Source organism: Bombina bombina, chromosome 1, assembly GCF_027579735.1.
Source record: "Bombina bombina isolate aBomBom1 chromosome 1, aBomBom1.pri, whole genome shotgun sequence".
NCBI classification, from domain to species: domain Eukaryota; kingdom Metazoa; phylum Chordata; class Amphibia; order Anura; family Bombinatoridae; genus Bombina; species Bombina bombina.
The window spans coordinates 307,150,651-307,163,622 of NC_069499.1; positions in this window are offsets into that span (position 1 = coordinate 307,150,651).

Genomic DNA, 12,972 nt, shown 5'->3' on the forward strand with positions numbered 1-12,972 from the left:
AACTTTGTATCCCATTACAAAGCAAGCGGACAATATATAAATTGTTTTTAAATTTTTGCACCAAACTTGTCACACTAATAGATATAGCTAATTTTATTTATTTTTAAATCTATTTGCACCATGTTTAATGTTTTCTATACGCAAAGACAAATGTTACCAACACAAAGATATTAAATAGCATTCCCTTTCTGTCATGTTTTGAAATGGTTATACTCTATATTATTCTTCAATTCACTATGCAAATACTTTTAACCAAGGATAGCAAGAGAACGAAAACAGTGGCATGCAAAATACATTGAAATAATTTTAGAATGGCATTCAACTTCACACAAAGGATAGCAAGAGAATGAAAACAGGCATGCAAAATACATTGAACTGAATTTAAAATGGCATTTGATTCTGTGCAGGTTCACGAGCTGTAATAAATGCAGGTATATTTTTTGTGCAAATCAATAAATTACTTATGGATAACACATGAGTATTTAGGTATGGATGAAATCTGAACTCTGATTATCTGTGTTTGGATGACAGCGTCATGGAGGCTTAAAAGGTCAGTAATTATAGTTTTTGTAAAATAACATATTAGCACTGTTTTCATTCTCTTGCTATCCTTTGTTGGAAGTAGAATGTTTTGCTTTGTGCATGCTAAATACATTGAAATGACTTTAAAATGGCATTATCAATTATATCATTATCAATCCCACAAAGGATAGCAAGACATTTTAAACGGTTGCACACATTGTTGCATTTCATAATGCTCTACAGTGCATTCTCTTTCTAAGTTATGTTTGGCAATGTTAATACACCACATTGTTCTTTAATATGCTATTTCAAAAAAACAGTACTCACTGACCTTTTAAGCCTCCACAACGCTGCCATCCAAACACAGAAAAATAGAGTTACGATTCAAACCATAGCTAAATACTCATGTGTTGTGCATAAGTAATTTAGTTAATTGCACAAAGAATAAACCTACATTTATTACAGCTGGTGAACTCCCCTGGATGATCAAATTCTATACATATTAATTTATACACAACATTCTGCTCATCGAATGATGCAATAATACAGAAATTCTGTCAATCATGGTGCATAAATTATTCAATCAATTTGCTTGTCAAATGACGCAATAACATCGAAATTGGTGAATTGTGGTGCATAAATTATTCAATCAATTTGCTCGTCAAATGATGCAATAATACTGAAATTGGTCAATTGTGGTGCATAAATTATTCAATCAATTCTCTCGTCAAAGGACGCAATAATGCTGAAATTGGTCAATCGTGGTGCATAAGTTATTCAATCAATTTGCTCATCAAATGACCCAATAATATTGCAAGTCATTTGTTATGTAATCTATGTTCAAATATTCATTGTACTTACTGAATAGACTATCAACTTTCAACTAACGATGGGTCATCTGGGGGTTAAATTGTTGTTCTAACACTCCACTCCCAGGTTTAATTAGTTTTTTTTAGGAAATTTGAATAGAATCGCCAATCTTCTATTGGCCTGTAATTAATGACAACTTCCGTTTTTTAAAGAAAATTTTGTATATAATGTTACCAATTGTAATATACAACATTCGCTTTGTTGTGTCTGATGAAATTTTAAACAAAGATCGGAAGTTGCCTTTGTTTTTAATTTGCGGTATTGGCGATCCAAAAAGAGATCGGATATCTTTTGCAGCCATGCAGTACTGAAATAACAGCGGTGACTACCCCAAGCAGAACCGGATTCAGTGTACTAGCCACTGTTAAGTGCTAGTCTGAGGATTTGCACTGGTCAGAGCACAGTGCCACTTCATCTGTTAAGCGCAATTCTAACAACATATATCAGCTTGTCAAACATAATTACGCTATGAGGCTCCCTCTTCTTTTCTATCTCTTTTAACAGCACACCCCACACTCCAGGATCAAGAGGAGCAGCCTTACCTGTCACATTACAAACACCGTTTTATATGGTTAAAATATCAACTAACAGATGCCATCTTTTAATATTTATGAACTGAATAGACTCCATTACATCATACTATTGTGTTGTCCAGCGTGCCTTTTTTCCTGTTTGGGATTTTCTCTTTTCCCTATCTACTATAATGCCCCTCTCTAATATCTGCCCCTGTGGCGTGACAGATAATCTTAATGCCCCATGAAGCTCATGGTGATCATCCCTGTACTGTCTGATTATCAGTGATGGGAGGCAGTTCGTGGCCAGGATCAGCATGGCCATGAACTGCTGGGGCATGAGCAACAGGTGCAAGAGGGGCACCAGGGTCCAGAGCAGCTGGGTCTTCTGGGGCAGGAGGGGCAGCACAGATGATTGCCTCCATATCCAATGTCCCCTGGGAGATTCCCTGCTTCTGGGATTCTGGATATTGGGTCTCTCCCAGGGACTCCTCCTTCACAATAGCTTTCATCTGTCGAAAACAACCGGCGATCTCCTCCGAAACATTATGAGAATGTTCAATATCTACAGAAATGTGAAAAAAAATATTATAATCCCATGTAATGTAAAGTGAAAGATAAAAGGCATATGAAAGTAAACATATAGCTTCCATGATTCATATTGAGATTATAAATGTAAGACACTGTATTTTAACATGCACGATTCCGATAATAATATAATATTTTCTTAAAGGGATACTCCATTAAAGTTTGTAATACAAATGAATGCATCTCTGTTATGACTGCTTTTATAATTCAATAAAATATTGAATTTGTAGCTGTTCCTTTACTTCAACTCACAATGTTTTTCTTTATGAGTGAAGACAATGTTAGAACAGCACTTTTATTTGTAGCAGAGAAATGTCAGCAAGACAGACTTAATTAATTTCAGTGAAGTTATTTGTAGCAATAAGCCTTTTTTCTAACTATTTAATAACTTCCTAGTTAAAATAAATACAAATATACCTGTAAAATAAAATCTAAACTAAGTTACAATTACACCTAACACTACACTATAATTAAATAAATTCCCAAAAACTAAATACAATTAAAATAAATTATCTAAAGTACAAAAAAACCAAAACACTAAATTACAGAAAATAATAAAATAATAAAAAAAATGTAAAACTAATTAACCTAATCTAATCCCCCTAACAAAATAAAAAAGCCCCCCCAAAATAATAAAAAGCCCTACCCTATACTAAATTACGAATAGTCCTTTAAAGGGCCTTTTGCGGGGCATTGCCCCAAAGTAATCAGCTCTATTACCTGTAAAAAAAAAGTTCAATACCCCCCTGACTTAACCATTGATCAGCCCCCCCCTTCTTTGACATGTGCAATTTTTGACCAAGTTACTAAAACGTATATGCACTTTATTCTTTAGTGTCTATTTAAACTTGGAAATGTTGTAAAGGTAGTAACATACAAATACACAGACACACTCATACACTGAAACACACACACACTCACACATAAGGATTCACATATAGACACGCACAGAAACACACACAGACACCCAAACAGACACTCAACACTTGTTTACAATGAGCTGACAAATAATAAGGTACACTACAGTTTTGTAAAAAAAAGGAGATTTAGAAAACAAAATATGGAGTTCTAATTATCTTTTTGTAAAGGAAGATGCCAACTAAATGATGACAACAGCATGCAGTGGCTGAAAGGAAGGGGCCTGAACTGCCTAAACAATAATTTAAAGGTTAAATGGTAGATTGGCGACTTCCGGAAAGGTCTCATTAGTCTCAAAGTCTGTAGAAAGATGTGAATAATCAGTAGTAAGGTCAAAATGTCCTAAAAAGGAACAGACAATGGACACACACACGCACACACAAACTCAAACTTGCACATACACCCAAGGAAACACCGACAGAGACAGCCTCAGAAAACACACAAAGACATACACACACATACACACAGAGACACCCACAGAAAACACACAAAGACATACACACACAGAGAGACAACCACATAAAACACAGAAAGACATACATACACACCCCCTCACTGAGACATCCACAAAAAACACACAAAGACATACACACATCCTCACAGAGACACCTACAGAAAACACACACCCTCACAGAGACATCCACAGAAAACACAGACATACATACATACACACACCCACCCTCACAGAGGCATCCAGAGAAAATACACAAAGACAAACATATACACACAGCCTCACAGAGACACCCATATAAAAAGCTCAAAGACATATGCACACACCCTAACAGACATCCACAGAAAATGCACAAAGACATACACACCCACCCTCACAGAGAGACCCACAGAAAAAAATACACTCATAGAGACACAAACCAAAGCACAAAGACATAAACACAGACACCCACAGAAACACTCACAGGAGGAAACATTTATGCACCTTACATCCCCTAAATCAACAGTGTGTGACATGCATGATAAAAAATTGCAGAAATGAAGAGATCACTTTTTAAATAATCATATTTGTAAATGTGCAAACAAAAATAATTATGTGAATTCAAAATTGTACATTAATGATATGGGTAGATGGGTAAATGGCTAGATGGAGAAAAGTACTTTTAAAAGGTTGACATATGTTTGATTTTTCTCCATTTTCCCCAATCAAGAGCACCACTTCAAATATAGTGTACAAATGTTCCCATCTGTCAGCTGTACTTATGGATTTTGAAAATGCTGTACTCTATATGGTCTTGGTGGAACCATAAGCTGTGGTACTCATACCATTAGATCTTGTTAAATGCAGGATTTAGGCTTGTTGGTATGCATTTAAAAATTAAGTCAGCTGTAGTGTAAACTGAACAGTTTTAAGTTAACCTGTCTCATTTCAAACACTGAGCAATCATAGTCTGAGAGTATAACATGTTATGCAGATGTAAAAACCATAGATACAATGCCTCCTTGTATCTGGAAAGTCCTTGCATAAATGGGCAGTAAACTGGAATGTAATATATATATATATATATATATATATGTATATGTATATATATATATATATATATATATATATATATATATATATATATACTGTATATATAAAAATGCATATCTGCCAAAAGGGCACCTACCATTTGTGTATTGAGGAGGAAACATTTCTGCTTGGTTTTAAATATAGAATTTCTACAGCATTGTCAAATAATCATAAATACACTGCTGCTAAAAAAATATGTTTTTATGGACCCCTGGCCCCACCATACAACTACTACCACACTGACGTTACAATCCGAAATTGCACAAAGAAATAAAAAACATTTGCTAAGTAAGTCCTACCTCCTCTGGAAATGAAAGTGATCTGCCGTCTGACTCAGGCACACACTGTACAAACAAAGTGCCATTTTCATGGCTACCAAAAATCCCCTTACGTCAATTGCGTATCCTATCTTTTTAATGGGATTTGCCTAACGCTGGTATTAAAAGTCTTGGAAGAACTGAGCAGTAGACCCTCTCCTGTCAAGACTTCAACCGCATTTAAAAGTCAGTAGTTAAGCGTTTTATGGGCTAACGCCGGAACATAAAACTCTTAACTACAGTGCTACAATGTACACTAACACCCATAAACTACATATTAACCCCTAAACCGAGGCCCCCCACACCTTGCAAACACTAAAACAATTTTTTTAACCCCTAATCTGGCGACCGGACATCGCCGCCACCTACATTATACCTATGAAACCCTAATCTGCTGCCCCTAACATCGCCGACACCTACATTATATTTATTAACCCATAATCTGCCGCCCCCAATGTCGCCGCCACCTACCTACAATTATTAACCCCTAATCTGCCGACCGGACATCGCCGCCACTTAAATAAATGTATTAACCCCTAAATCTCTGCACTCCCACCTCGCAAACACTAGTTAAATTTTATTAACCCCTAATCTGCTGTCCCTAACATCGCCGACACCTACTTACATTTATTAACCCCTAATCTGCCACCCCCAACGTTGCCGCTACTATATTAAAGTTATTAACCCCTAAACCTAAGTCTAAACCTAACCCTAACCCCCCTAACTTAAAAATAATTTAAATTAAACAAAATACATTTAACATAATAAAATAAATTAATCCTATTTAAAACTAAATACTTACCTATAAAATAAACCCTAAGCTAGCTACAATATAACTAATAGTTACATTGTAGCTATCTTAGGATTTATATTTATTTTACATGCAACTTTGTATTTATTTTAACTAGGCAGAATAGTTATTAAATAGTTATTAACTATTTAATAACTACCTAGCTAAAATAAGTACAAAATTACCTGTAAAATAAATCCTAACCTAAGTTACAATTACACCTAACACTACACTATCATTAAATAAATTACCTAAACTACCTACAATTAATTACAATTAAATTCAATAAACGAAATTACGGAAAAAAACACTAAATTATAGAAAATAATAAAATAATTACAAGAATTTTAAACTAATTACACCTAATCTAATCCCCCTAATAAAATAAAAAAGCCCCCCAAAATAATAAAATTTCCCTATCCTATACTAAAAACTTACCCCCCAACATTAAAACCCACCACCCACACACCCCTACTCTAAAAACCCAACCAATCCCACCTTAAAAAAACCTAACACTAACCCCCTGAAGATCACCCTACCTTGAGCCGTCTTCACCCAGCCGGGCACAAGTGGTCCTCCATACGGCAGAAGTCTTCATCCGATCAGGGCAGAAGAGGTCCTCCAAACGGCAGAAGGCTTCATCCAAGTGGCATCTTCTATATTCATCCTTCCGGAGCGGAGCCATCTTCAATCCAGCCGACGCAGAGCCATCCTCTTCAAACAACGTCCTAACGAAAAATGAAGGTTCCTTTAAATGACGTCATCCAAGATGGCATCCCTTGAATTCTGATTGGCTGATAGGATTCTATCAGCCAATCAGAATTAAGGTAGGAAAAATCCTATTGGCTGATGCAATCAGCCAATAGGATTGAGCTTGCATTCTATTGGTTGATTGGAACAGCCAATAGAATGCCAGTTCAATCCTATTGGCTGATTGAATCAGCCAATAGGATTTTTCCGACCTTAATTCCGATTGGCTGATAGAATCCTATCAGCCAATCGGAATTCAAGGGACGCCATCTTGGATGACGTTATTTAAAGGAACCTTCATTCTACGTTAGGACGTCGTTTGAAGAGGATGGCTCCGCATCGGCTGGATTGAAGATGGCTTTGCTCCGGATGGATGAAGATAGAAGATGCCGCTTTGATGAAGCCTTCTGCCATCTGGAGGACCTCTTCTGCCCCGATTGGATGAAGACTTCTGCCGTATGGAGGACAACTTGTGCCCGGCTGGGTGAAGACGGCTCAAGGTAGGGTGATCTTCAGGGGGTTAGTGTTAGGTTTTTTTAAGGGGGGATTGGGTGGGTTTTAGAGTAGGGGTGTGTGGGTGGTGGGTTTTAATGTTGGGGGGGTATTGTATTTTTCTTTTACAGGTAAAAGAGCTGATTACTTTGGGGCAATGCCCCGTAAAAGGCCCTTTTAAGGGCTATTTGTAATTTAGTATAGGGTAGGGACATTTTATTATTTTGGGGGCTTTTTTATTTTATTAGGGGGATTAGATTAGGTGTAATTAGTTTAAAATTCTTGTAATTCTTTTTTTATTTTCTGTAATTTAGTGTTTTTTTTCGTAATTTAGTTTATTGAATTTAATTGTAATTAATTGTAGGTAGTTTAGGTAATTTATTTAATGATAGTGTAGTGTTAGGTGTAATTGTAATTTAGGTTAGGATTTATTTTACAGGTAATTTTGTACTTATTTTAGCTAGGTAGTTATTAAATAGTTAATAACTATTTAATAACTATTCTACCTAGTTAAAATAAATACAAAGTTGCCTGTAAAATAAATATAAATCCTAAGATAGCTACAATGTAACTATTAGTTATATTGTAGCTAGCTTAAGGTTTATTTTATAGGTAAATATTTAGTTTTAAATAGGATTAATTTATTTAATTATGTTGAATGTATTTTGTTTAATTTAAATTATATTTAAGTTAGGGGGGTTAGACTTAGGGCTAGACTTAGGCTTAGGGGTTAATAAATTTATTATAGTAGCAGCGACGTTGGGGTCGGAAGATTAGGGGTTAATAAATGTAGGTAGGTGTCAACGACGTTGGGGGTGGCAGATTAGGGGTTAATAAAATTTAACTAGTGTTTGCGAGGCGGGAGTGTGGAGGTTTAGGGGGTAGTACGTTTATTTAAGTGGCGGCGATGTCCGGTCGGCAGATTAGGGGTTTATAATTGTAGGTAGGTTGCGGCGACATTGGGGGTGGCAGATTAGGGGTTAATAAAATTTAACTAGTGTTTGCGAGGTGGGAGTGCGGCAGTTTAGGGGTTAATACATTTATTAAAGTGGTGGCGGTGTCCGGTCAGCAGATTAGGGGTTTATAAATATAATGTAGGTGGCGGTGATGTTGGGGGCAGTAGATTAGGGGTTCATAGGGATAATATAGGTGGCGGCGGTGTCCAGACCGGCAGATTAGGGGTTAATAATATAATGTAGGTGTCAGCGATAGCGGGGGCGGCAGATTAGGGGTTAATAAGTGTAAGATTAGGGGTGTTTAGACTCAGGGTTTATGTTAGGGTGTTAGGTGTAGACATATTTTTTATTTTCCCATAGGAAACAATGGGGCTGCGTTAGAAGCTGGACGCTGCTTTTTTGCAGGTGTTAGGTTTTTTCCAGCCAGCTCAGCCCCATTGTTTCCTATGGGGAAATAATGCACGAGCACGTTTAGCCAGCTGACCTCTACCGTAAGCAACCCTGGTATTGAGGTGAGATGTGGAGCTAAATTCTGCTCTACGCTCACCATTTTGCGGCTAATGCCATGTTTAAAAAAACCTGTAATACCAGCGTTGTCTTAAGGTAGCGTTAGAAAAAAAAGCCTTGTTAGCAACGCACCCCTGTTAACGCCAAACTCGTAATCTAGGCGATAGGTAGCACATGATGATTGGTGTTGAAATGTAGGCAAATAATCATCAAGCAATACACAGATGATGATCCAAACCTGTGATTTCTTCTAAGTTTAAAGGGACATGAAGCCCAAAAATTTTCTTTCAGAGAATACAAATTAAAAAAAACATTCTAATTTACTTCTATTATTTACTTTGTTTCATTCTTTTGGTATGCTTTGTTGAATGAGCAGCAATGCACTAATAGTTGCTGACTGAACACACTGGTGAGCCAATGACAATCAGTGTATATATATGCAGCCACCAATCAGCAGCTAGAACCTAGGTTCTTTGCTGCTCCTGAGCTTGCAAATATTACATAAGCCTGTGCACCCTTCCCTTGTTCCCAGTTTGTTTGGATTTGAGAGCTTGCATTGTGAGGCTTTTTTAGGGTCCCAGGTTTTGGAAAGGACCTTGATGTGGTACCTGGGCTTGTCCCATTTGGCCAAATGCGGTAACTAACCTTTCCATTTTTGCTTTTAAATCTTAGCTGAGAGTTTGTAAGTGAGTGCTGGACTTTCTCTGTGTGTTGTATTAATTTGTTTTGTAATTTCCCTATGGTTCTTGCACCCAGACCTGTCTGGTGTTAACTGCCTGTGACTCTGGGGACAGCACAGCTTCCTGTGAGTGCCCGTGAGCACCCAGGGCTGAGCATGTTACAGGGTCATGGAATGTGTACCCGGTCCGGTATGAGAGTCCAGCCCTCTTCCGTGTATTGTATGTATATATATATATATATATACAGTATATATGTAATTTCAAATAGGTTGTTATTTTCACCACAGGAAATAAAGATTACATGCATTACAGCTGCAGATACATTACACTAAAGAAAAATATCACATGGATCTAATGTTGACATATAACTTTATATTTTCACAGATCTCAGGCGGCCGAGAGATAGAATCCCCCGGTACGTCTGGCAAGTGTCAATGCCTACCCCTAGGAGCAACCGCTCTTCTCCCCTGCTGCCATTGAGGGTCGTCCAGCGGATGAGTCATGGACAGATTTGGACGTCCCTGAAATCCAAGGTAATTTTAATAGTATAATACTATGTTTGCAGTATTTAACATTAAAAATGTTTTTTAGTCAGGTTAATTCAGGTTGCAGGTTAATGTAATGGATTGTATTTGTAAAATTGAAATTGTACCAGTTTTCCACAACATTTTTGTGTATAATATAGGCCTTGTCACATATTCCTCATACTAACAATGATTTTTGCTTGTGCTTCATCTCTGACAGATGACCAAGTACCGGGGGAGGATCCAGCACCAGCCTTCTCGCCGGCGCTGCAAGATGAGGAGGTGGCTGGAGTGGAATGCAAGAAAACTTAATATTAGGTTTTAACAATTGTATCTTGACAATAAATTTGTATAACATATTTATTTTTGTCTTTTTACAGATCTTGATCAGGGGACCCAGACAGAGCCCTTCTTGTCCGATATCTTTCGGCAGCTGGCGGAGGGGCTGGATATTGTATCCAGGGCTGTACGGGCCCTGCAGGAGGCCATGAGCAATTTAAGTTGACTTTTATATTTTTAATTTTTTTTTTTTTTATAATAAATACATATTTAATCTAAATTATGGTGTAGATGTATTCATTAAAAAATTATTTTGAAGTAACATGAAAACAAAATATATGTTGAATGATGTATAAATAGCATGCTATGTGGTAATTTTTTATAAAAAAAATTATATATATATATTTTTTATCTATATTTAATTTCTCTTGATCTATTAAATATACATGAATGAAGAGCATATGCAGATAAACTATGTAGCTGCTGATTGATGACTGCACATAGATAACTCATATGATTGGCTTGCACATGTGCATTGCTATTTCTATTAAAAAGGATATCTGAGGATTAAAGGGAAACTGAACCCAAATGTTATCTTTCATGCTGCAGATAGAGCGTGCAATTTTAAGCAACTTTCTATTTTACTCCTATTAACAAACGGCTAGATTTAGAGTTTGGCGTTAGCCGTCAAAACCAGCGTTAGAGGCTCCTAACGCTGGTTTTGGGCTACCGCTAGTATTTAGAGTCAGTCAGGAAAGGGTCTAACGCTCACTTTCCAGCTGCGACTTTTCCATACCGCAGATCCCCCTACGCCAATTGCGTATCCTATCTTTTCAATAGGATCTTCCTAACGCCGGTATTTAGAGTCTTGGCTGAAGTGAGCGTTAGAACTCTAACGACAAAACTCCAGCAACAGAAAAAAGTCAGGAGTTAAGAGCTTTCTGGGCTAACGCCGATTCATAAAGCTCTTAACTACTGTGCTCTAAAGTACACTAACACCCATAAACTACCTATGTACCCCTAAACCGAGGCCCCCCACATCGCCGCCACTCTATTAAAATTTTTTAACCCCTAATCTGCCGACCGCACACCGCCGCCACCTACGTTATCCCTATGTACCCCTAATCTGCTGCCCCTAAAACCGCCGACTCCTATATTATATTTATTAACCCCTAATCTGCCGCCCCCAATGTCGCCTCCACCTACCTGCAATTATTAACCCCTAATCTGCCGACCGGACCTCACCGCTACTATAATAAAGTTATAAACCCCTAATCCGCCTCACTCCCGCCTCACTAACCCTATAATAAATAGTATTAACCCCTAATCTGCCCTCCCTAACATCGCCGACATCTAACTTCAAGTATTAACCCCTAATATGCCGACCGGACCTCACTGCTACTCTAATAAATGTATTAACCCCTAAAGCTAAGTCTAACCCTAACCCTAACATCCCCCTAAATTAAATATAATTTAAATCTAACGAAATAAATTAACTCTTATTAAATAAATTATTCCTATTTAAAGCTAAATACTTACCTGTAAAATAAACCCTAATATAGCTACAATATAAATTATAATTATATTGTAGCTATTTTAGGATTTAGTTTTATTTTACAGGCAACTTTCAATTTATTTTAACCAGGTACAATAGCTATTAAATAGTTATTAACTATTTAATAGCTACCTACCTAAAATAAAGAGAAATTTACCTGTAAAATAAATCCTAACCTAAGTTACAATTACACCTAACACTACACTATACTTTAATAAATTATTCCTATTTAAAACTAAATACTTACCTGTAAAATAAACCTTAAGATAGCTACAATGTAATTAATAATTACATTGTAGCTATTTTAGGATTTATATTTATTTTACAGGCAACTTTGTATTTATTTTAGCTAGTTAGAATAGTTATTAAATAGTTATTAACTATTTAATAACTACCTAGCTAAAAGAAATACAAAATTACCTGTAAAATAAATCCTAACCTAAGTTACAATTAAACCTAACACTACACTATCATTAAATTAATTAAATAAATTAACTACAAATAACTACAATTAAATACAATTACATAAACTAACTAAAGTACAAAAAATAAAAAAAGCTAAGTTACAAAAAATAAAAAAAATAAGTTACAAACATTTTAAAAATATTACAACAATTTTAAGCTAATTACACCTAATCTAAGCCCCCTAATAAAATAACAAAGCCCCCCAAAATAAAAAAATGCCCTACCCTATTCTAAATTTAAAAAGTTCAAAGCTCTTTTACCTTACCAGCCCTTAAAAGGGCCTTTTGCGGGGAATGCCTCAAAGAAAACTGCTCTTTTGCCTGTAAAAGGAAAATACAACCCCCCCAACATTAAAACCCACCACCCACATACCCCTAATCTAACCCAAAGCCCCCTTAAATAAACCTAACACTAATCCCCTGAAGATCATCCTACCTTGAGTCGTCTTCACTCAGCCGAGCCACCAATGGAACCAAAGAGGAGATCCGGAGCAGCAGAAGTGATCCTCCAAGGGGCGCTGAAGAAGTCTTCCATCTGATGAAGTGATCCTCCAGGCGGCGCAGAAGAAGTCTTCCATCCGGGCAATGTCATCTTCCAAGCGGCGCTTAAGAAATCTTCATCCGGGCGATGTCATCTACCAAGCAGGGTCTTCAATCTTCTTCTTCAGGATCCATCTTCATTCCGCCAACGCGGAACATCCTTCTTCCCCGATGGACTACCGACGA